This window comes from Hyla sarda, chromosome 5 (assembly GCF_029499605.1).
Source record: "Hyla sarda isolate aHylSar1 chromosome 5, aHylSar1.hap1, whole genome shotgun sequence".
In the NCBI taxonomy this organism is placed as follows: domain Eukaryota; kingdom Metazoa; phylum Chordata; class Amphibia; order Anura; family Hylidae; genus Hyla; species Hyla sarda.
The window spans coordinates 306,125,782-306,146,828 of NC_079193.1; the positions used below are offsets into that span (position 1 = coordinate 306,125,782).

Sequence of the window (21,047 nt, forward strand, 5' to 3'; positions counted from 1 at the left end):
CATTCGCTCTCTGTTTGTGGTGAAAAAAAATTATGATGTTGAAGAGGTGGGCAAAAAATCTAGACAGGAAAAATTCATCTCTGGGTAGTGCTGACATGTATTTTTTTTACCACTTTATGTGTTATTCTAAAGTGATCCCATACTTATTGCTTGATCAGTGATGGACACATGGACCGTTTCCATTGTATAAAAAAATGTGTCCAACCTAAAAATTAACGACATAAAAAAACTAAACAAAACAAAAAAAAACATCATATAAAAAGGCTATCAGGGCACAAAAGCAACCTCTGCTCCTAAAGGAGCAGAGGTTGCTTTTGTGCCCTGATAGCCTTTTTATATGATGTTTTTTGGGGGGCTGCATTTTGTGCTCACGGCAGCCAGCAGCTTTTGACACCAAGATCAGGGACAGAATCCTGTGATGTAAATTTAGGAGCAGCAAATTCGAGGACTGATTAGTTAATGAGGCTGTTAAGTCGCCTGTTTTTACTAATTAAACGCATAATTCTTAACAGATGGAAATTTCTCCGACTGGGTGACAGAATGATTTTTGTTAACCTCTGTAAGGCTGGGAAGAATTAAAGGGGTGTTCCAAGGCCTTGCGGGAACGGAAGGGTTAAACTTCGCCTGGTATCCCACCAATCCATCCAATAGCCACATTAAATCTGTTAATACCATGCACTTCAACCTCCCAAAAATTATTTCCAGAAGGCAGACTTGCTCCACGAGATCATCAAACAAGGCTTTAGGTTCACATTTTCTCACATTTTCCCTACCACAGAGCTCAGGATGCGGAGGAGAATTCATGACTTTTACAGTGTTTATTATACTTTGTAAAATTACGAAATCAAAAGCGCCTGACAGCAAAACGCCGGATCGGGCCAAAAAAGTTAATAATGTTCTGTGAAACGTAAACTGTAAATGGGGGCAGGATTTAAAAATTTCAAAGCAAAAAAAGCAGAACATACACAAATTATGGGTTTTGAAGATTTGTAGTTTTGCTTACTTGAAACATTTTTTTTCTTTTTTCTTTATCAAATGACTATAATTTGAAATAATTTTATTTTTTTCCGAAAGCAAAGAGATTTTCAAAATGGAAGCAGCAGGCTTATCCAAATAAACGTGGCTGACGTAAAAGTAAGTGATTTTTGTCGAGTTGTATTTTTAGCCTCTCCAAAGAAAACAGTAATTTTCTCCACTTTTTAGCAGGTTTATTTAATAATCCTATCACCAAAAATCTGCTTACCTAGATTTTCATCAAGAACGGTATTCATGAAGGTATCTAGGTAAGTTTAGCATTGCAATCTTTTTTTTTAATTATTATTATTGAAATTGAATATTTTTTTATTTAATGAAATTTGTAATACATTTACCCTATCTCTTCATTCAGCTATATATTGTGTTTTATGTACATAAATATTTTAAATATTTTTTATAAGTATTTATTCTTAGAACTATAATTAAATAATTATAATAAACATAATAGTTATTTAAAGTGATTAAATATTCAGCCTGGAGAACATAAATCTTTATTGTCTTGATAATATGAGATAAAATTGACCAGGGTAGGCCTGTTTCATTCATTCTGTACATTTAGAAGTAAAACATTTGCAATTTTTATTAAAACCATAAATGCGGTACATTAAAATACTAGTCATTATTATTATTATTATTATCATTATTATTATTATTATATTATAGTAGAAGTAGTAGTAGCAGTAGTAGTGGTATTATTATTATTAGCATTAGCAGTAGTAGTAGCAGTAGTAGTGGTATCTATTATTATAAGTATTATTAATTATTATTATTATTGTTAATATTGTAATTCTTTTAAAAAACTTAATACAAATATGAATGTTCCGAAACAATGCTGCATTTTTTTTTCTGCAACAATCTATATCGCCTGCATTCATTAGGAAATAGGAATGAATGTAAAACAAATTCTAAATAAATAACCAAGTAATTCATCATTCGTTTTGCTTCTACATATAATTCGGCTAAGGTTTGCAATTGACCAAAAAAGCTGGAACTAGTGTAATCTATACTCACAGTAGTTTGGGAAGTCATTCAGGGTTGTCTTCAGCTTTCCTCCCACACAATTCCCTATAAAAGGAGATTCCAGGATAAAATAGAGCAGAGCTTTATTTCATACTGTCTTGGAGTGAACATCAGCACTCAAAGTCCTTTTTTTCCGGAAAGGGAACCAGAAGAAAATAGTAAAAAATCCTGATGAAAGTCCAAGGCAGTGAAGCTAGACTGCTGCGAGAGGGAGAGGGAATGGAGCTTCCACATGGGGGTTAGACGCAGGGGCTGGCAGTCTGCTTGTTGCACTGCAGCACTGAGCCTTTGGCCATCACACTGTATACGCTCAAGTCAGTTTCTTCCTCTGTAAATAAGATAAAATCTCAGATCCTTAGACAAAGAATCCTCTTCCCTCCTATTTGTTTGGTTTCTCTAGTAGATCTGCCCATGTAGCCGGAGGGCTTTTTTTTTTCTTTCTTCCTACTTTTTGAAGGCAAAACCACACCAATTCCCTTGTTCAGATCTTAGCGGTTGAAATGTAACAATTGGACAGAGTGATGGTGTGCTGGAGCCTTCTGAGTCAACCTTGGAGCTTCAGAAAATTGTATTATGTAAATGAATCCTTGGTATACAGCTGTGTGTGTGTGTAAAAAAAAAGAAGAAAGAAAAAAACGCCTAGGCAAGGCCGTCTGTCAACATGTTCTGAACTTCTTCTGTGGCTTCCACTTGATATTCTAAGGTTGCATTAAGAAACGACACTTCATCGCATGAAAACTCAAAACTCTATTTAACTGCACACAGTGTGGGTTGAACTGGTTAAAACACAAAGTAAACCTGATAAGATAGTTAGGTAGGTTGGTAGGTAGGGAGATAGGTAGGTGGGTAGATAGACAGATAGATATTAGATAGATTGATATGAGAGAGAGATAGATGATAGATAGATAGATAGATAGATAGATAGATAGATATGAAATAGATAGATAGATGATAGATAGATAGATAAAAAGATAGATAGATAGATATGAGGTAGATAGATAGATATGAGATATGTAGATATATATGAGGTAGATATATAGATATATAGAGATGATAAATATATAGATAAATAGATATGCAATAGATCGATCGATAGATATGAGGTAGATAGAGATAGATAGATAAATATGAGATAGATCGATAGATAGATAGTCATATGTCATTGTGATCAGGTCTTTGCCTGTAATTGCAATATATTAGGCAACCAATAAAACACCCCATTATTACCATTATTTAAGTAAATACCACAGTTGGAGCCCCCTCCTCCTACATGAACACTGTGTACATGGCCATGGCTGATTGTTCACTAAAACAATTGAACTGAGCTGTGCAATGTGTTGGCAGGTTATAAATACATTACAATGATAAAATTTGCAGGAAAAAATGAAGTGAGAATGTATGACAGATGTAACGGTGAAATATGACTCTAGACTTGGCTGTCTGGTTGCGTTTTTTTTTTTTTTTTTCTTTCTTGACCCAAAACAGAAAATACTATTCTGAACAAGACATAATATATATGTTTATATACAATATATATATATATATATATATATATATATATATGTATATATATATGTGTGTGTGTATGTGTGTGTGTGTGTGTGTGTGTGTGTAAAAACATTGTAACTGGAATGGATTATTCGCACTTGACATACTGCTATCTGGCTTTGATAATGTGGATTTTATGGAAATGGTAATATGGATGGCAGCTTTTCACAAAAAATAGTACAAGTAGTTAAAAAGCATATGTTCAGTTAAAGGATATATACAGCAGCACAACACAGCATCACAGAATATAGACTTTAAGTTAATTGTTGTAACTGCCCCCGTATCTATTCATTGTAGAAAATAATTGTTCCCTTACATTGTTTGCTAATTTTTGTTGATGCCTGCGAAGAAGGGCAATATGTAAATAGGAATGGGGGTTGGCACCAAACTTTGCTGGGGCCTCCTTCTAACATTCCTGCAGACCCTATGACAGCATTTCCCAACCAGGGTGCCCCTAGTTGTTGCAAAACTACAACTCTCAGCATGCTCGGGTAACCGGGGTGCTTCTAGCTGTTGCAAAACTACAACTCCCAGCACACTCAGGCAATCAGGGTGCCTCCAGCTGTTGCAAAACTACAACTCCCAGCACACTCAGGCAATCAGGGTGCCTTCAGCTGTTGCAAAACTACAACTCCCAGCACAGTTGGGCAGCCATGGTTTTTCCAGCTGGTGCATAACTACAACTCCCACCATGCTCGGGCAGCCAGTGTGCCAAAGGCTGTCCGTGCATGCTGTAAGATGTAGTTTTGACACAGCTGGAGGGGAATACTGTTGGGGAATACTGCTCTATGCTATCTATGTTCTTAGCATGAATATATTTAAAAATTTTACTAAACTGCCTCTAATTAAAACAGATAAAAATTTGCAGACTTTAGGTGCTAAATAGGAACAAGCTTAATCTAGGCAACGTGATTCATGATTTGTCCTACCTTAGATTCACCGTTGAGTCTTTCAAGTAGTGAAAGGGTTATGTAATTCTCCAAAGCTTGGCTGCTTTTTCCACTCTACCCCCATAGGAGGCTCCAAGTATATACTGATATGTTTTAGTTTAGCCACCTCCAGAGAGAATAGAAACCAGCAAGGGAGGTGAAAAGTCACTACTCATTCTAAGCTCCGAGAAGACAGAATGCAGTGTAAGCGGAGAGCCAAAGAAAACGTGTGTTTAAGTTTCATGTTCACAATGATAGTTATCATTAAAGTGTTTGTCAAACAAAAATCTGTTTAGATCTAAATGCTAGAGATGAGCGAATCGAAGCTGATGAACCCGAATTTGTTACAAATTTAAGGAAATATTCGATTCGCAATGAATGCAAATATCGCCGCAATTTTATAGCGCGAATCGCTTCATTAAACGCCATTTACTGCGGTGCAGGCTCCAGGGCATCTAAAATGGCGGATCCACATGTCAGTACCTGGGGCAAGGAACACTGGGAGGGCGGGAAGGGAAGGCAAGGCAGGAAGTCAAGTAGGTGGGATGACCCTGAATCACATGCAGGATGCAGCCTATCCGCAGCCAGTCACCCCTGTGATGTCACAGCCCTATATAATTGGCAGCCATAATTCCGGCTACTCACTTAATTACAATACACTGCAGAAGGATCATAAGACGGACATCGCAGTGTGTGTGTGTGTTACAGCAGAGAAAAGCGCAGTCCAACAGTGTTTAACATCCTCCTAGTCACATCACATTCTCGTGGACGGAGAGCATTATTTTTGTCACTGAAAAGGATTTTTACTGCAGCTGCAAGCATTAACCTCCCAGTTACTTTCTTCGGCATAGTATTACAGAGAGGGGCAGATAGCTGCCTCAACTTCATAAACCTTAGCAGAGGAGGCCGGAATAATTTTTCAGTGCAATTCTGTGTCTTTGTTCCACAAAAAAAATCATCTGCTGGTTATACTAGTCTGTAGACCCAGCAGTCCATTCCTAATAGTCACTGACAGAGTGCAATTTTGTGTTTAGCTTTTTTTGGCTGCAGCACTGTTGTGTACTGCTAGTGTTTTACAAAAATATGTTTTTTTAAGGTACTGTAGCACATTTTTCTGCCCTCATAAGTGCATACCGCGTACGTACATCTAAGTAGTGAACTATTTTGTACCTGTTAATCTGTAAAGGGCCTACATACTGTGAAATGATAGACAAAAGTAATCACCGGCTGGTGTTTTACAAAAATACAGAGTTTTTAGGCATACTGTAGCGCATTTTTCTGCCCTCATAAGTGCATACCGCATATGTACATCTAAGTAGTATACTATTTTGTACCTGTTAATCTGTCAAGGGCCTATATACTGTGAAAGGACAGACAAAAGTAATCACCGGCTGGTGTTTTACAAAAATACAGAGTTTTTGTGATGACTGGTTCTGCCAGAACCCATAGGGTTAATGATTTCTAGCCATATTGTTTGTTTTGGTTGCTGGGATACACCTCTGTGCTCTTGGGTGTGGTTAAGCTTGCTCAGTCAATTAGAGTCCTCCTGGTTGCAGCTCAGGCATATATAAGGAGGCCCTTTTCAGTCATTCTCTGCTTGTGATAGTTCTAAGTAACTGACCTAGCTATCTCTGTGCTCATTCTGTTTATTCTGGTTTTGTGACTTTTGGCTTGGCTTTTTGTAACATAGTAACATAGTTCATAAGGTTGAAAAAAGGCCAGTGTCCATCAAGTTCAACCTATAACCCTAATGAGTCCCTACTGTGTTGATCCAGAGGAAGGCAAAAAAAAACATCATACTAGAAGCAAAAATTCCTTCGAGACTCCAAATATGGCAGTCAGAATAAATCCCTGGATCAACGTTCTGTCCCTATAAATCTAGTATACATAACCAGCGATGTTATTATTCTCCAAAAATGCCTCCAGTCCCTTTTTATAGATACAGTCCTGGGTGTAAACTTGACTTCCCTTTGATACTCTGTTACTGTACTTCGTGCTCCCCAGGTTTAGACTTGGCCCTCTGACTACGTATTTTGTGTGTCCGTGTTTAGGTTTGTTTTCTGTTAGTCGTGTACCTCCAGCCTTTCCTGCCCTTTTGTCAGTTTTGTAGTTTATTGTTTTGACTTTTTTTCTGTCCCTATAAATCTAGTATACATAACAATCAATGTTATTATTCTCCAAAAATGCATCCAGCCCCTTTTTGAACTCTTTTACAGAGTTCACCATGACCACCTCCTCTGGCAGAGAGTTCCAGAGTCTCACTGCTCTTACAGTAAAGAACCCCCGTCTGTGCTGGTGTAGAAACATTCTTTCCTCAAGATGTAGAGGATGCCCCCTTGCTATAGATACAGTCCTGGGTATGAATAGATCATGAGAGAGATCTCTGTACTGTCCCCTGATATATTTATACATAGTTATTAGGTTGCCCCTACGTCTTCTTTTTTTCTAAACTAAATAACCCTAATTCTGATAATCTTACTGGGTACTGTAGTCCTCCCATTCCCCACATTACCTTGGTTGCCCGTCTTTGAACCTACTCCAGCTCCACTATATCTTTCTTGTACACTGGTGCCCAGTACTGTACACAGTATTCCATGTGTGGCCTGACTAGTGATTTGTACAGTGGTAGAATTATTTCCTTGTCATGGTCATCTATGCCCCTATAGATGCACCCCATGATTTTATTTGCCTTGGCAGCAGCTGCCCGACACTGGTCTCTACAGCTAAATTTACTATTAACTAAGACTCCCAAGTCCTTTTCCATGTCAGTCGTCCCAAGTGTTCTCCCATTTAATACATAATCCCAGACCAGATTTTTCTTCCCCAGGTGCATTACCTTACATATTAAATAGAACAGTACCCAAGACTGACCTCTGTGGTACCCCACTAGTAACAGTCACCCAATCAGAATAAGTACCATTCATAACCACCCTCTGTTTCCTATCACTGAGACAGTTACTTACCCACTTACACACATTCTCCCCCAGCCCAATCCCTCTCATTTTATGCACCAACCTTTTATGTGGCACCATATCAAATGCTTTGGAAAAATCCAGATATACGACATCCAGTATGGTGGCAGACGTGGAAATTCTGGAGCCAAACGTGCTTAGCGACAGCCTATCTTCCCGGGAGGTAGTGGAACAGGAGACAGCAGCAGTAGCAGTCAATTAGTGCAGACTGTTGGTGGGAAAATCAGCTACTTGGCGGTGTGGAGGTTCACATAGCCACATGCAATATATGTCGGCAGAAGGTGAAGCGTGTCCAGGGTCCCAATGTTGGCACATCGGCCCTGGGTCAACATATGCTTCGCCACCATAAAGTGGCCTTGGAGAACCGTGGCTCCGATATAGTGGTCCAGCCTGCTGCATCACTCAGTGGCACGCTGCTCCCTCTTTCAGAAAGCCAAGGCTCCACCACCTCAGCCGGAGGGAGCTGTGTGTCTTACCCTCCTTCTGTCACTCCAGATGCTCCTGCTCCTCCTACTTTTAGTCAGCCATTCCGCCAACAATCCATCGGCAAAGCCATGTTCAAGAGACAATAGTATGCGCCTACTCATCCAATGGCACAGAAGCTGAATGGGCTCCTGCTTAAATTGCTGGTGCTGCAGTTCCTCCCTTTTCAAGTGGTGGACTTTGCACCTTTCAGAGAACTGATGGCTTGTGCCGAGCTGAGGTCGAGAGTATCAAGCTGTTATTTCTTTGCAAAGTCAGTACCAGCCCTGCACAATTTTGTGGAAGAGAAGGTGGTCCAGTCCTTGAGTCTGTCGGTGTGTACCAAAGTGCACAACAGCGCCGACGTCTGGAGCTGTAACTACGGTTAGGGACAATACATGTCCTTTATGGCTCACTGGGTGAATGTGGTTCCTGCACAGCCACAACACCAACTTGGACAGGTCACGCTGCTTCCTCCTCCACGCTCTCAGGCCGTTGGTCCTGTGACAGTGTGCTACTCTGCCTCCTCATCCTCCACCGTGTGCACAGCCTCCACTGCCCAGACAAGTCTCAGTGGCCCTTCAGCATACCATGTGTGCAGGGCACGGCGGTGTCACTCTTTTGTTCACACGGTTTGCCTTGGCGATGAGTCACACAGGGGAGGAACTGCTAAAAGTCATTCATAAAGAAATCAGAGCATGGTTTCATGAAAACTGGAAATGGGAACCATGGTGACTGACAACGGGAAGAACATCTTGTATGCGCTGCAACCGGGAAGGCTGAGTCATGCGCCCTGCATGGTTCACGTGTTCAATCTGGTTGTGAAGCAGTTCCTGGAGTGTTCCCCCCATTTGCAAGACATCCTAACAATGGGAAGGAAACTTTGCATGCACTTCAGCCACTCATACACCGAAAAGCACACCCTCCTTGAGCTGCAGCATCAGAACGGTATCCCCCAACATAGTCTGATTTGTGAAGTTTCCACGCGTTGGAATTATTGATTAATTATTAGTGATGTGTGTGTGTGTTTAAGATACGTGTACATAGTTTTTTGTCATGCGCAAGTTTGACTTGTTTTGCTTCTAAGCGCTAAGCAATTATTAACCTTGTACTTCTCCCCAAATATCAAAATGTCATTTTGACATTACTTTATCTCTATGAAAACTGTTCAATCTTGATTGTCACGCTGCACTGGTGGGGGAGAGGCTGAGTTCTGTCTGGTCAGCTAATATTGAGAAAAGAACCAAGCAGATGTAAAATAAGTAATTTTATATATATATATATATATATATATATATATATATATATATATATGTATATATATATATATATATATATATATATATATATATATATGGAGTATATAAGAAAGAAAGGAATAGCACTACTTGCGATTACTACAGAACTGATAGGGTTAAACTTCAAACAAACAGCTCACATGGAGGCGGGTCCGAAAAGGCCGTCAGCTATGGGGGTGCTGGGAAGATCCGAACATAGGGAAAATCAATGTGCATAGAAGATAGATTCAAAGATAAAATACCCACACTCACCATTAGGTTGGCGACAGCCAGCTCCTAGGAATAAATGATGGGTAGATCAAAGGAACGGGGACCATGCTGTAACGGGCGCTCAGAGGTAGCCTCACACCTGTGCGCCCGTTACAGCATGGTCCCCGTTCCGTTGGTCTAACCATCATTTATTCCAAGGAGCTGGCTGTCGCTAACCTAATGGTGAGTGCGGGTATTTTATCTTTGAATCTATCTTCTATTCACATATATATATACAGTATATTAAATCCATTACACATGTAATGGTTAACCCCTTAAGGACCGTATTTTTTTCCATTTTTGCATTTTCGTTTTTTGCTCCTTGCCTTTAAAAAATCATAACTCTTTCAATTTTGCACCTAAAAACCCATATGATGGCTTATTTTTTGCACCACCAATTCTACTTTGTAATGACGGCAGTCATTTTGCCCAAAAATCTACGGTGAAACGGAAAACAAAAAAACATTGTGAGACAAAATTGAAAAAAAAAAACACAGTTTTGTAAATTTTGGGGGCTTCCGTTTCTACGTAGTACATTTTTCGGTAAAAATGACACCTGACATTTATTCTGTAGGTCCATACGGTTAAAATGATACCCTATTTATATAGGTTGGATTTTATCGTACTTCTGGAAAAAATCCTAACTTCATGCAGGAAAATTAATACGTTTAAAATTGTCATTTCTGACCCCTATAACTTTTTTATTTTTCTGCGTATGGGGCGGTATAGAGCTAATTTTTTGCGCCGTGATCTGAAGTTTTTAACGGTACCATTTATGCATTGATATGACTTATTGATCGCTTTTTATTCATTTTTTCCTTATATAAAAAGTGACCAAAAATGCACTATTTTGGACTTTGGAATTTTTTTGCACGCACGCCATTGACCGTGCGGTTTAATTAATGATATATTTTTATAACTCGGACATTTCCGCACGCGGCGATACCATATATGTTTCTTTTTATTTTTATTTACACAGTTTTTTTTTTTTTAAGGGAAAAAGGGGTTGATTCAAACTTTTAATAGGGAAGGGGTTAAATGATATTTTTTCCCTTTTTTTGCAGTGTTATAGCTCCCATAGGGACCTATAACACTGCACACACTGATCTTTCACATTGATCACTGGTTTCTCATAAGAAACCAGTGATCGATGATTCTCCCGCTTGACTGCTCATGCCTGGATCTCAGGCACTGAGCAGTCATTTGGCGATCGAACAGCGAGGAGGCAGGTAGGGACCCTCCTGCTCTCCTGTAAGCTGTTCGGGAAGCCGCAATTTCGCCGCGGCTATCCCGAACAGCCAACTGAGCTAACCGGCACACTTTCACTTTCACTTTAGACGTGGCATTCAACATTGAACGCCGCGTCTAAAGGGTTAACTGCGATCAATGCCGCGCGCTATTAGCCACGGGTCCCGGCATTGTTAGAGGCCGGGCCCGACCCGCTATGATGCGGGGCCACGCCATGGTCCCGCGTTATAGATTGGGAGCGGACACATGACGTTCCAGTACGCCATGTGTCCTTAAGGGGTCAAAAGAGCATTTACTCAAATAATAATAATAATAGTTCTCCTTCTTCTTTTTCTTCTTCTTCTTCTTCTTCCAGAGAGAACAACCCCTGTTTAAATAATGGTAAAGCTGATCTGGTTCTGATAAAATCCAGCAGGTATGCTATGTCAGGGGGAACTCTGGGATTTTTGCTGCCTATGTTCACTGTGTAAACTACAAAACAGACAAAACAGAAAACAGAAGCAGTTATAAACCAATTTTGTGGTTGTGTACATAAACATTCTTATAAAAGGTGTTGAAATTACCAGATGTGTGCCTTAGACTGTGTTGGTTTGATCATAGAAGGGGGAATACTTGGTAAAGAGGAAATAAAATAAAATGAAGAGTAACCTGAAAAAATGGCTGGGTGAGTGTGGACAGCTAGAGCAAAGTAAGAAAAGAGGAGGGTTTAAATAGGTAGTTCCCTCCCACAAATACAGTTTGTGGGAGCTGGGTACTAGAGATGAGCGAACTTACAGTAAATTCGATTCGTCACGAACTTCTCAGCTAGACTCAGCTAGGAATGTATCCACCTTTTCCAGCCCACCGGAGCACCTGAAGGCTGAACTAATTTACGAAGGATAAGTCATCAACTGCCGAGCCGAGAAGTTCGTGACAAATCGAATTTACTGTAAGTTCGCTCATCTCTACTGGGTACCCAAACTTTTCCTACGAGAATGCAGAAGCTTTGAAGCAGTGACACCAAAATTGTTGCAGACTTAAAGCCTGTGACATCCACCATAAAATGATTAAATGTAGGGAACTCATAAAAAAACATACCATAACATATAAAAATGTGCAAATAGAATTCCTTAACAATAGGAATGATAGGGCAATGAGGGAAACATTTCTGTCATATGCTAGGCGCTGAGGTTAGCACTTACATTTGGAGAATTCCCTGGCATATACTCTGAATGTCAACAAAAATTGAGGTGTGAATAGAGCCATTACTGACCATGTTGGAGAAATAATTTGTGGCCATGCCATTGTGGTGGCCACAGGGAGTTAAACAGATTGGGGTACGTGACTTGGAGTGGTTAGATGTATCACTTTGTGATGCCAGGGCACCGTTAACCTACAGGTCTCAGGATGTGACAGCTTCTCCTGGGTAAAGAACGGGATAATAAATACACCGATGCAAGATTACAGATAACTGTCTGAAGGTAGCAGAACTCAAACAATACAGACTTTGGTTTCAGAGGGATGGGCAGAGTGGAACCCTTGGAGCCTGTCACCTTGCTTGGAGTTGTAGGTGCCATTGAATGCAGCTTTAAATAAAGTAGCAGCACACACTGACTTGAAAGACTAAACTTCACCAACTGAAGTAGAGATTTTCCTCAAGAGATTTGCTTACCACCAGGGTCTTTTCCTGAGATTTGGTGTGGCTGTGGAATTAAGTAGACTTCTCCCAAGGCTTCTGCTCAGCTTGCTAGCTGGAACACACTCACCTTCTCCTTACTGCAGCTCCTCACCTACTCTGACTAGACACTAACTGACACTAATATCCCCCCCCCTACACTACATTAAGGTCTAGGTTTGGGTGTCTCCCATTGGGTGTCAGGGTCACCTGGTCCCTCTGCCACAATCTCATAACTTAACACATAACATGACACAGCAGTAAATTACATTAAAACAGGTCAGACAATGGAGCAGAGGGCCCAACATATTGACAGCAGGCATGCTCGAGGCAATCTTAAACCCCAGGACATTCTTTGGTGCTGGGACACCACATCATTATCCGGCTATCTGCTATCTTCTCTTACCCACTTAGTCCTGCCCATTCAGTTTTGTAGAATGGACATGTTTCTTCTCTAGGTATAGGAAAACTCTGCCACTGTTTATCAAACAAAACTAATACTATTGGTTAAGGTTAAATTTCAATCAGTCTTATCGCTGTTCCCTATGCTAAGAATCATTAAGGCCATTCACGTTTTCCCCTTAGAAATGGGGGCCCTATCTAAAATCAGAATTAGAAATTGCCACAGTACTTTCCTATATGTTGTAATTCTTGTAAATTACTTTGTAAATGTAAAAAAATGTATTACTTAAGTATTAGACAAAAATGTTAACTAGTTCCCTGCAAAATATTCAAACAAACAAACCTGTCAAAGGTCACCAATCCTATCACTATTTTAACCTTCATGAATGGGAGCCTATGAATACAGCTGTAAACCCTTCCAAGCATGTATGCAAACCTAATTAGAAAACATGATGTGAACATAGCCTAACATGAATGTCCATACTAGACACTGATCTTAAATTGAGTCAATTGGAATGGAATCAGACTGTACTGTTTCAGTCAAATCCTTCATATTTTTGTATTCCCTGACTGTTTGTTTCTAGCATGGTGGCTCAGTGGTTAGCACTGTTGCTGTGCAGTCCTGGGGTCCTAGGATCGAATTGCACAAAGGATATATTCTGATTATCACTGTTGTCTTTCAGCACTGGGGTTCTAGATTCAAGTCTCACTTAGGATAACATTAGCAAGGAGTTTGTATGTTCTCCCTGTGTTTCTGTGGGTCTCCTCCCACACTCCCAAAACATACTGACAGGTACATGTGTAGGATGCATGTGTCAAACAGTATAAGTTTGTCAACGCTGGGACATGGCCTATACAACTCTCTTCTCTAGACACTGCTATTCTAAACATGTATTCTTACTTTATATCTGTGTTTGATTATTAATGACTGGATGACTGAGGGCTACTCCAGGAAAAATCTTATATATATATATATATATATATATATATATATATATATATATATATGTTAACTGGTTCCAGAAAGTTAAACAGATTTGTAAATTACTTCTATTAAAAAATCTTAATCCTTCCAGGAGTTAACATCTGCTGAAGTTTACTTGCTCTTTTCTTTCTAGCCAAACAGTGCACTCTGCTGACACCTCTGCTTGTCTCAGGAACTGTCCGAAGCATTAGAGGTTTGCTATGAGGATTTGCTCCTACTCTGTACAGTTCCTAAGACAAGCAGAGGTGACAGCAGAGAGAACTGTTGTCAGACAGAAAAGAAAAACTTAACTTCAGCAGCTAGATAACTACTGGAAGGATGAAGATTAAGTAATTTACACATCTGTTTAACTTTCTGGAGCCAGTTGAGATATATATATATATATATATATATATATATATATATATATATATATATACAGGGTGGGCCATTTATATGGATACACCATAATAAAAGTGGAATGGTTGGTGATATTAACTTCCTGTTTGTGGCACATTGGTATATGTGAGAGGGGAAACTTTTGGGTGGTGACCATGGCGGCCATTTTGAAGTCGGCCATTTTGAATCCAACTTTAGTTTCTTTAATATGAAGAGGGTCATGTGACACATCAAACTTATTGGGAATTTCACAAGAAAAACAATGATGTGCTTGGTTTTAACGTAACTTTATTCTTTCATGAGTTCTTTACAAGTTTCTGACCACTTGTAAAATGTGTTCAATGTGCTGCCCATTGTGTTGGATTGTTAATGCAACCCTCTTCTCCCACTCTTCACACACTGATAGCAACACCGCAGGAGAAATGCTAGCACAGGCTTCCAGTATCTGTAGTTTCAGGTGCTGCACATCTCGCATCTTCACAGCATAGACAATTGCCTTCAGATGACCCCAAAGATAAAAGTCTAAGGGGGTCAGATCGGGAGACCTTGGGGACCATTCAACTGGCCCATGATGACCAATCCACTTTCCAGGAAACTGTTCATCTAGGAATGCTCGGACCTGACACCCATAATGTGGTGGTGCATCATCTTGCTGGAAAAACTCAGGGAACGTGCCAGCTTCAGTGCATAAAGAGGGAAACACATCAAAGTGGATTAGTCGTCGTGGGCCAGTTGATTGGCCCCCAAAGGTCTACTGATCTGACCCCCTTAGACTTTTATCTTTGGGGTCATCTGAAGGCAATTGTATATACTGTGAAAAGATGAGATGTGCAGCACCTGAAACTACGGATTCTGGAAGCCTGTGCTAGCATTTCTCCTGTGGTGTTGCTATCAGTGTGTCAAGAGTGGGAGAAGAAGGTTGCATTGACAATCCAACACAATGGGCAGCACATTGAACACATTTTATAAGTGGTCAGAAACTTGTAAATAACTCATGAAAGAATAAAGTTACGTTAATACCAAGCACATCATTGTTTTTCTTGTGAAATTTCCAATAAGTTTGATGTTTCACATGACCCTCTTCCTATTGAAAAAACAAAAATTGGATTCAAAATGGCCGACTTCAAAATGGCCGCCATGGTCACCACCCATCTTGAAAAGTTTCCCCCCTCACATATATTAATGTGCTACAAACAGGAAGTTAATATCACTAACCATTCCCGTTTTATTAAGGTGTATCCATATAAATGGCCCACCCTGTATATAGATATATATATATAGATATGTATATATATATATATATATATAAAGTTTTTTCCTGGAATACCCCTTTCACCACTTAGGGACCCAGGACGTACAGGTGTGCCCTGACGCCGTGGTACTTAAAGACCAAGGGTGTACCTATACGCCTGTGGGAATTTCGGTCCCTGTCGCTCCCCGGGTGGGGACTGGACCGGGATGCCTGCTGAAATCATTCAGCAGGCATCCCGTGACAATGGCCAGGGGAGTCCTGAGACGCCCCTATGTCGGCGATCGCCACACATCGCCAGTGAATGCACACTGGCCATTTGCAGCGATTCCAGGCATACGGATCACGTGTGACCCAATGACCTGGAGTTAGATGGTGATCGGCGGTGTAGTATACACTGCCAATCACCTCCTGTAACTGGAGGGAGGTGGCCATTTTGTCTCCCCTCCAAGATCGTTGCTATTGGTCGGATGATCGTCCTACCAATAGCAGCAGGCAGAGGAGGGGTTAATGTCCCCTTCTCACAGCTCTGCATGCCCACCGAGTTCAGTTAGTGGGCAGAGCTGAGAGAAAGAGCCTGGGACCCCCCCCCCCCCCTGCCGAAATCTGTGCCCCTCAGGGCTGAAGAAGTGCATTAAGTGGAGGATGATTTTTTGTGCAAAGACAGGTAGAAGGTTAAAACAAAATATAAAAGTAAAAAAAAGTAAAAAATATATTTGACCCCTAACAGGTCCTCAAGGGCCTGCTGCAGATTTTGTAGCGTGACCAGGGCTCTATCAGGGTTTCAGGGTGCTGCATTCCCCCCTTTGTTTTTTTGGGTCGTAGCATTTTTTTAATAACGGTGTGTGATTTCTAATCACACACCATTATATAATGTTCACACCAAACACATACAATACACACTGCGGGACTTCCTAGATGGCACTCTGCTCAGACCATATGCTGAAGTGGTCCCGGAACATCTCTGTACACAGTTTAGACACATGCAACACCTTCAACTCGGGCACTTCGTAAGAACCATGAGTCTGAGTCTTGCTAGACCGCTCCTGCCTTTTGAACAGATGTGTGCCTCGGCCTCCCCGGCCGTCAGGATGGTTTCTCAGATCTATGGGCTCCTCGTAAATAGGGCCGCTCAGAGTCCACCTCCATTTGTGGTGGCCTGGGAGTCGGAGTTACAGACTATTTTCGCTGGTACTGAGTCCCTGCAGCCCTGCATAGAATGTACCCGATGGTGCCGGACCAGTGCTGGAGATGTGAGGGGTCCCGTGGTACCATATCCCACGTGTGGTGGTCGTGTCCTTCCCTTCCTAGCTTCTGGACTGTTGTACTATCCCGCATTGCCTCTATCTCTGATGTGTCCTATCCAAACAACCCCAATGTACCTCTTTTGTCTATCCTACCGACATCTGGAAGAACCCCTTCTAGGATCCTAGCTCACTTCCTCCTTATGGCAGCAAGGACTGTAATTCCCCGACGCTGGAAGGATTCTCCCCCCCCCCCCCCCCCAACCATCTCGGAATGGTATAAAGAAGTCCTCTTTCTTTGCCATATGGAGGAATTGATGGTTGACTCATCGGGTCGCCAGGAGAGATACGTAACAATATGGCATTCATGGTTGGCCTTCCTGGAGTCTCCATTTTATAGGACGGATTAAACTCTTAAATGGTGTGGGGGACCTCTTCTCTGGCCTTGTAGGTTGCTGAGCCTCCGGATATCGAATAGATGAGTGGGGGTTCGTGGATGGTGTTTGATCTGATGGCGATAGAAGGAGAGCGGGTTCTGTGTTGTTTGTGCTTGTATTTGTATTTATCCCCCTGTTAACCCCCTCTCCTCCCTACTTATTCCTCCTTAGCATCCTTCTTTGCTTTCTCCAGTTCCCATTACCTTTTACTACTACACTCTTCTCTCCCAATTCCCTCCTCGCCTCGTCTCCCCTCTTCTCCCCTCTTTATCCTCATTATCTCCTCCTCCTCTTTTGGCCTCTTTCCCTCCCTCCAGAACATTCCTCTCGCCATTGGCTGTTATAGCGGGAGACATATTATCTAACATTTAATCACTAATGGGTATAGATCATGTCAAGTTTAGATGTGTTTGACGCAAATGTTATCTTGTTATATCCCTGCTGTGCACAGAGCATGCTCTACCTTCTTTTTATGCTTTGCCAAGATGTATTGTCATCTGCATATCTAGAATGTTTTTTCTTGATTTTGTTTAATAAAAACGTTGTTTTTTAATGCTAAAAAAAGTTGTTATATTTCTGCTTTAAAACATTTAAGCTAGCAAAATTATTGTACTCTACACAAATAAAGTTCCTAACTATCACACTTTGCAACCATGACCTCTTTGTTCTTCAGAAGTCTACAAAAAATTCAGTTGCACTTTGTATCATTTCAAAGGAAGCATAGCATCGTAGCATCATAGACTACATGGTTTTCATGGCCAACAAGTCACTTCCCAGGGACAAATTAGTTGTGTGAACCAAGCTCCTAATGCTAAGGAGAATGTTGTGATCACTTCTGCTTTTTTGCAACAAGGTCACAGGTCATCTCTCCCATAAAGTCTTAGTTTTTGAAAGCATTTGTTTTCTTGCTTTAACATATGGCAACATGTCAATATAATCTTAACCGTTTCAGGGTCATGATAATATATGTTCTTACAGTTAACTGGCAGCAAAAATGTGACGTTAAGTGCAATCAACAAGAGGATGGCTATTTAATCTAATATATACTTTTAACATACAGTCATGGCCGTAAATGTTGGCACCCCTGAAATTTTTCAAGAAAATTAAGTATTTCTAACAGAAAAGGATTGTAGTAACACGTTTTGCTAAACACATGTTTATTCCCTTTGTGTGTATTGCAATTAAACCAAAAAAGGAGGGGAAAAAAAGCAAATTGAATATAATGTCACACCAAATTCCAAAAATGGGCAGAACAAAATTATTGGTACCCTTAACTTAATATTTGGTTGCACACCCTATGGAAAAAATAACTGAAATCAGTTGCTTCCTATAACCATCAATAAGCTTCTTACACCTATCAGCCAGAATGTTTGATCACTCTTCCTTTGCAAACTGCTCCAGGTCTCTCTTATTGGAAGGCACCTTTTCTCAACAGCAATTTTAAGATCTCTCCACAGGTGTTCAATGGGATTTAGATCTGGACTCATTGCTGGCCACTTCAGAACTCTCCAGTGCTTTGTTGCCATCCATTTCTAGGTGCTTGTTGATGTATGTTTGGGTTGTTCTGTTGAAAGAACCAAGATCTCGGACCCAAACCCAGCTTTCTGACACTGGGCTGTACAGTGTGACCCAAAATCCATTGGTAATCCTCAGATTTAATGATGCCTTGTACAAATTCAAGGCACCCAGTGCCAGAGGCAGAAAAGTAACCCCAAAGCATCATTGAACCTTCGCCATATTTCACTGTAGGTACTGTGTTATTTACTTTGTAGGCCTCATCCCATTTTTGATAAACAGTAGAAAGCTCTATCTTGGTCTCATCTGTCCACAAGACATTTTCCCAGAAGGATTTTGGCTTACTCAAGTTCATTTTGGCAAAATGTTGTCTTGCTTTTTATGTCTCTGTGTCAGCAGTGGGGTCCTCCTGGGTCTCCTGCCATAGCATTTAATTTAATTTAAATGTTGACGGATAGTTGGCGCTGACACAGATGCTCCCTGAGCCTGCAAGACAGCTTGAATATCTTTGGAACTGGTTTGGGGCTGCTTATCCACCATCCGAACTATCCTGCATTGAAACCTTTCATCAATATTTCTCTTCTGTCCACGCCCAGGAAGATAAGCTACAGTGCCATGGGTTGCAAAATTCTTGATAATGTTGCGCACTGTGGACAAAGGTAAATCTAGATCTCTGGAGATGGACTTGTAACCTTGATATTGTTGATATTTATCTACAATTTTGGTTCTCAAGTACTCAGACTTTCTGTTGTCCATGCTTAGTGTGGCACACACACAGACACACAATGCAAAGACTAAGTGAACTTCTCTACTTTTTATCTGCTTTCTGGTGTGGTTTTTATATTGCCCACACCTGTTACTTGCCCCAGGTGAGTTTAAAGGAGCATCACATGCTTGAAACAATCTTATTTATCCACATTTTTGAAAGGGTGCCAATAATTTAGTTCAGCCCATTTTTGGAGTTTGGTGTGACATGTCCAATTTGCTTTTTTTTACCTCCCTTTTTTGGTTTAGTTCCAATACACACAAAGGAAATAAACATGTGTATAGCAAAACATGTGTTACTGCAATCCTTTTCTGTGAGAAATACTTCATTTTCTTGAAAAATGTCAGGGGGGGGGGGGGGGGGGGGCAACATTTACTGCCATGACTGTATATGTACAATGTTTAATGATTTATGAACAATTACAGTTGTATCCTTCTCCTTTCCTACAGAAGAGGCAAGGATCAATACATCTAACAGATCACATATTTTTAAGAAATTAACTTGTATCTAAGTAATAAAAATTGTTTCTACATGGGCAGAGAGACACCAGATTTAAAGAAATAAATAAAACATTTAAATGTTACAGTCTGCTTATTACCAAATTTTAAACCTTCAAAAAAGACTTTTATGCTTGGCTAATAATGACTCCTAAACTATTAAAGGGGTACTCTGGTGGGAAACCAAATTTTTTTTCTAAATCAACTGGTGCCAGAAAATTAAACTGATTTTTAAATTACTTCTATTTAAAATCTTAATCTTTCCAGTACTTATAAGCTGTTGTATGCTCCACAGGAAGTTATATTTCTTTATGGAATTCTTTTCAGTCTTTCTGACCACAGTGCTCTCTGCTGACACCTATGTCTATGCCAGGAACTGTCCAGAGTAGGAGCAAATCCCCATAGCAAACCTATCTTGCTCTGGACAGTCTATAAGTCTATGAACTGGACTAACATAACTTAAATTGCCAGTGCCTAGTTATTTTATTCCAGCTTGACACTTTGTTCCCCCAGGGACCTCAGCTTGGATTATTCTGTTAATAAGTTAAGTTAATTAGATAATTGTCCTATCACAATTACCTTATGCGTGCTATTAGCTGCTCCATATAAGGGTAATATTAGGTGCTTTATTTTGTTTTATTATACATTTATAATGTGTGTATTCATTTTGTTTGTAGGGAACTAATGAACACTCAATAAAAATTGGATCATAGTGAAGCACTTAGGAGGATACGCCTTGATTGTCATGAACTTTATGGATAGTGTTTTTCTTTTTTTTTTCTTTTTTTACAAGACACCCCCTATGAACATTAGAAGAGAAGCATCCCAATGAGTTACTATGTATGTTCCTGTTGTATATATTATTTTGTGCTCTTGTGACGACAGTGGGTGGATTGGATTCTGTAATGATGAATAAATAGACACACTTCATATATAATGGTCCTGATGATTTTCTTTGGTAATTTTGTGGTGTAATGTGATTCTTTTTATCTGATCCAAATGAAAACTAGATGCACCTGGTACCCTAATGAGGAGTTTTTGGGGCATGGAGGAGTGTTTTTTTTTTTTTTAGCTCCACTAACCTACGGGTTTATTGTGGTTCCTACTTGGGGGTTAAAAAATGTCATTTCTTTTAGTGGAGAGTTGGACTTGGAAGCCA

General features: G+C 40.3%; 1 protein-coding gene and 1 long non-coding RNA gene across 2 annotated transcripts in view; one reads left to right on the top strand and one right to left on the bottom strand.

Moving 5' to 3' along the window:
- EYA1 (EYA transcriptional coactivator and phosphatase 1) overlaps positions 1 to 2,623 on the bottom strand; it is a 95,498-nt gene extending 92,875 nt beyond the window's left edge. Inside the window, exon 1 of the mRNA XM_056522129.1 lies at positions 2,047 to 2,623. The gene's annotated coding sequence lies outside the window, so the exon portion shown is untranslated. The remainder of the gene's footprint in view (positions 1 to 2,046) is intronic.
- LOC130274158 (uncharacterized) lies at positions 361 to 20,786 on the top strand. The gene is made up of 4 exons (XR_008844268.1): positions 361 to 1,134; positions 1,248 to 1,283; positions 11,117 to 11,176; positions 20,566 to 20,786. It is a non-coding gene; the product is annotated as an uncharacterized LOC130274158 (long non-coding RNA).
- Positions 20,787 to 21,047: the final 261 nt, after the last annotated feature.